Below are 5,216 nucleotides of genomic sequence, written 5' to 3'. Positions count from 1 at the left end.
GAAATGTAAGTTACCATAAGTTTTCTAACACTAGGTCTATGAGCTTCAGGTAAGAATTTTACCTTTAGGATGCTACCCTAGGGAAAAAATATTATTATTAAGAAAATTATATCCATATAATTACCATTATATATAATTAAATAATTAAATATAATTCAAAACATATTTAATTTGTATAACAGTATATATTTATATGCAATTATAATTATATATTCATACTATTTAATTAGTATATTTAATATTTATATCTTAAATGGTATGTTTAATATTTAATAGTCATAATGCCAAATAAATAAATATTAATATGCTTAATATAATCAAATACATTATAAGTATTTATAAATGTTTATGTATGAAATATTTTACATTTTATTTATATTTATATTTATGATGTTATAAATTAGTCTTTGTGCAAATATAAATATATATTTATAATAGTTAATGAGAATTTTAATATTAATATATTGAATTATCTTTTCAATTTGATATTTATATTTAAGAATTACATATTTAAGAATTTTATGAAATATCTAGTACAATATTCCTCTCTCCATATAAATAATCATTAGATATGTTTCTTTTTTCAGACGTGTTATGAAAAAGGTTGTCAAAATTTAAGGAACAGTATTATAATGTATAAATTGCAAACTATAGCTTAATAAAGCAATGTGTGTTGAATAATGTTTAAAATGTTCAAAAATAAAAATTCTGTGTGAGGAATAAACATCCATAAATCTATAAGTTTAGAATGAAACTAATGAGCCTTTATTTAATATTTTTAAAATGTAATAGATCTTAAATTACAACAAATATAATTATTAAAACTTTATTAGAGGCAAAAGGTTTAGAAAATGTTTTATTATAAAGTAAAAGTGTTAGAAACTCAGAAATCCAAAGGCAGTAGACATGTATTTTGCATCGTGTTCATCAACTAAACAGATTTATAAGAAATTGATTACCCATAGGAGTCATACGGAAATATACCAATCATAATAAAAGAAGCATAATTTGTTATATAATACTTAGTGCTACTTCAAGTTAATTTATTTTAAGCAATTTACAAACCTACATTTTAGAATCAAGAGGAAAAAAATCTTAAATTTTTTATGTTTGAAATGAATTGTTAAGAATAATGATGTTAAGGTGACTATCTAGTTGTATTCATTATGAGCCATGTGGGAGCTGTACTTATCTAACTGTTAACTAGGCACTTAGCTAAATGACCTTAAAAATACACTGGGCTAGGATATGAAATTGGAAGCTGTTGACATATGCCTAGTATTTAAAACCACAATGAAGGTCCTTATCTTCTAGGAAAGGAGGAGAGAGAGAATAGAATAGATCTTACGAGGAGCTTTGAAAGAAATGTAGCATTTTTCTGGGCATGGTGGCCTATCTTTGTAATTCCAACCTGAGGATACTGAGGCAATACTATGCTAAATTGGAGTCCAGCCTGCACTACGTAATGAGACCCTGACCCCCCAAAGAAAGAAAGAAATCAAGAAAGAAAGAAAGAAAGAAAGAAAGAAAGAAAGAAAGAAAGAAAGAAGAAAGAAAGAACTAATGAATGAACTAAAGAAAGAAAAAGAAAAGAAAAGCAAGGAAAGGAAGAGAGAGAGAAAAATTCAGTTTTGAAGGGATCACATGAAAAGAGAGTCTTGAAAACCAGCCACAGTTCTCAGGGCTAAAGAAGGAACAACAGTAAAGGTAATGACACAAAAGTTGAGATAGGACAACAGTTGAAAGAAGAGGGTAGGGCAGCAGAATGAAATGAAGCTGAGGTTTCTGTAGGATAAGGACCGAAAAATGTCCTGCAGATTTTGCAGCACAGGTGTATGAGCATGACGACCGCGTCAGAGTGGTACACTGATGAGGAGGAAAGGAGAAAGCACATGTGGACTCCTCTAAGAAATTACTAAAAAGAGAAAAGAAGTGGCAATTAAAAGAACATGGGTTTGCTTAGTTTCTTTGTAGTTTAGAAGTGATAAAGTGAATTTTCTTGTTTTAAACAAGGGCAATGATACTATAGTTGAAATTTTTCTACCAAAATATGCATTGTAGTATTAATTTAAAGATTAATGGCTACCATTAAAATAAGATGATGCAATATACACCTCCAAATCAGTAAAGGGCTAAAAAGGACAAATCTGTGGCCTTTCATTTTTTTCCTGTCTTTGAGCCAACCTCCTTGCTTCCCATCATGATAAGACGGAGATTTATGAGAGTTACAGCGATGCCAAGGTCTGAATATTCATGTCCTATTGCAAGTTATATGCTGAGCTGGGCAAGAGGGCACATTCATATAATCCCCTCATCCTGGAATGTTGAATCAGAAAGATTGTAAATTTAATCCCAGCTTGAGAAGTTTAGCAATTTACCAAGACTTTGTCTCACACATTGCTATCCTCAATGTAGTTGCTTAGATGCAGATATCAGTGTTGTAAAAAAGCCATGCTTGAACGCCTGTTATCTTGGTCTTCTTATTGTATACCAATTCTAATGTCATATCAATTATTGCTATACTCTCTTTAAAATAACTTTTTAAAAAAGGTAAAAGAAGAAAAAAGAAGATCAAAAATTTAAGGTTTCTTGAAAGCAAGTGGTAATATCCAATCACGTGTCCAATCTTATATAACTATATCTGTTAATTTGAGTAACAGATTTGATGATAAAAATAGATAATTTTAAAGAAGCTATTCTTTTTTTTTTTTTTTTTTTTTTCGGAACTGGGGATTGAACTCAGACCATTGTGCTTGCTAGGGAAGCGCTTATTATACTGACCCATCTCTCTAGCCCCTAATCAGCTATTCTTGTTTTGGAAATCTGTAACATACATATTGTTCTATGTTGCCCTGTTTCTGTCTTTGTTTCTGATTTTTGTTCTTGCTCTTGTTTTTACTCTTTAAATTAATTAAATAAAATTAAAAAAATTAAAAAATAAAAAAGACTTTGTCTCAAAATAAAATAAGAAGTGTATAGCCCTGGGTTTAATCTTCACTATTCCCCACCATGTTCAAACCTAACTCCCAGGATGACATTATTAAGTGCTGAGAACCTTGTGGGAACTGATTGGATTTTAAAGGGATTAGTACCTTTAAAAGCCTGAAATGGGGCCAGGGAGATAGCTCAGTAGAAGGTGCTTCCCTGGAAAGTGCAAGGACCTGAGTTCAATCCCTGGTTCCTCTAAAAAAAATTTAAAAATTAAAAATTAAAAAAAATGTCTGAAGGAGCTTATTTTCCCCTCCCACCATGTCAGGACTCAAACAGAACTCACTTCTTCTAAGTAGAGAGCCAGGACCTAAATATTCTGGTGCCTGAATCTTAGGTTTTTCCAATCTCCAGAAAAGGGAGCAAGAAAATTCTTGTTGAAATAAATTATTCAGTCTAAGATATTTTGTTATAGTAGTCTGGACAACTAAGGGCACGGTCGATTCTTCTAACTAAATTTCCACTTATGCTCGTTTTTATAACCATGAACCAAAATAAAATAAATTCTAAATAGTTGATAAATGGGCAGCCAATGTCCACTTAGAATTTTTGCATAGCAAAGAAATTTATTTTATAAAGAAGTGGGAACAGTGTGTAAAAAGTCCTCAGATAAGAAGACTAGAAAACATTAATACTTAAACAGAAATCAGATCTTGACAACTTTGACACAAATATAGGCTGGGAGCAAAGCAACCTCTGAAACATGAGAAATTAAAACTGGACCGTGGTTTTTTAATCTATCTGCACACAACTGTGAAATGTTGAGCAAATGCTATGGTAGTGTCACGGGATATTGTCAATATTGATATTGCTTATAGATAAAAGGAACTCACAGGTAAAAGTGGACTAAGCAAGCCAATTTTCCTGTGTTCAAGAATTTCGATTACAGTCATTGTTTAGAATTACTCCATATGAATATCTATTTGGCATGACTTCCACTAAGTGTATTATTAAAACTGTAGAGTATAATTTAATTATAATTTGATATGAATAATGTGCTATGTTTAATTTCATGAGCACATTAGCTCAGATCATAACATAAATGATGACCAATCTTACTGATAGAGTTCAAAAAACACAATGTATTTAATTAGATTTTTCTTTCTATTATTATTTTGAAGCTTTAGAAGAACACTTTTAGATATTGTTTTGCTCTTAGTTACTGTTATGCTTGTAAAGTATGTATAGACAATTGATTTTCTGTAAAAGCATCTACTATCATATAGAAACATCCAGCTTTGGTACAAACTTGAGGACAATAATAAAAATTTAGATTAGATATGTAAAAGATAAAATAATAAACAGAAAATCTGCACATTACAAGGATTCAATCAAATTGGAAATGAGGGAAATGTAGTCCTCAGTGTCATCTCCAATATCCATCTTTCGCCCATCCTGGAGACCATAATAAGTCAACTGTTCGGAGGCGCTTATCATAACCCTGTGTGTGCATGGCAAGTGGCAGCTGCTTCTGGTAACCAGCATTAAGCCAAAAACTGATACTTAATTTGGGAGAATTATTGTATTATATATTTAAATGTAATAATAATATAAATAAAGCACACAAGAAATGCAATGCTTTTGAGTTATCCCCAAAACATCCTCTCTGCCCCCATCTAAGGAAAAACTGTCTTTCATAAAACCAGTTTCTGATGCCAAAAAGTTTGGGCACCATGAAATTTGAGGAAGATAATCTGTGTTGAACAATAGTTGAAAGTAAAAATGATCTTGAGAAAATCATATACTTTGTATTATATTAAGGAATTTTTTAACCTTTGTCCTTCTAAATTTAAGTTTCTATATTTAAAAAAGGTTGTTTATAGTTATACTATTTGATATAGAGTCATTTTAAAAGAGCTTTCTTTCATACCTAGAAAAAAATATATATATATATATATATTATTATATCTTTGTTGAATGAATATTTTACTTATGAATGACTATTGTGGTCATCATCTCTCTCTACTTGTGTTTCCTTTGATGTGCATGCCAAACCTGTTCACTCTTCACCTCATTTATGAAACATTGTCCTTCTTTCTGATTCCAGTGCACATCATTATATCCACTCTAGAATATATATTTATTTTCTTTATTACTCCCAGTTTGTTAGATTTTTAGCATATACTGATAAGATTTGACACTGTTGTGTTAATCAAGTAACAAGTATAGAAGGAATCAGTGTTGATAAAAAATAGATTGCAAAAAAAATACATAGAATACTGGATTAG

Source organism: Octodon degus, unplaced genomic scaffold (assembly GCF_000260255.1).
Source record: "Octodon degus isolate 3935 unplaced genomic scaffold, OctDeg1.0 scaffold00051, whole genome shotgun sequence".
In the NCBI taxonomy this organism is placed as follows: domain Eukaryota; kingdom Metazoa; phylum Chordata; class Mammalia; order Rodentia; family Octodontidae; genus Octodon; species Octodon degus.
This window is presented reverse-complemented; position numbering follows the sequence as displayed.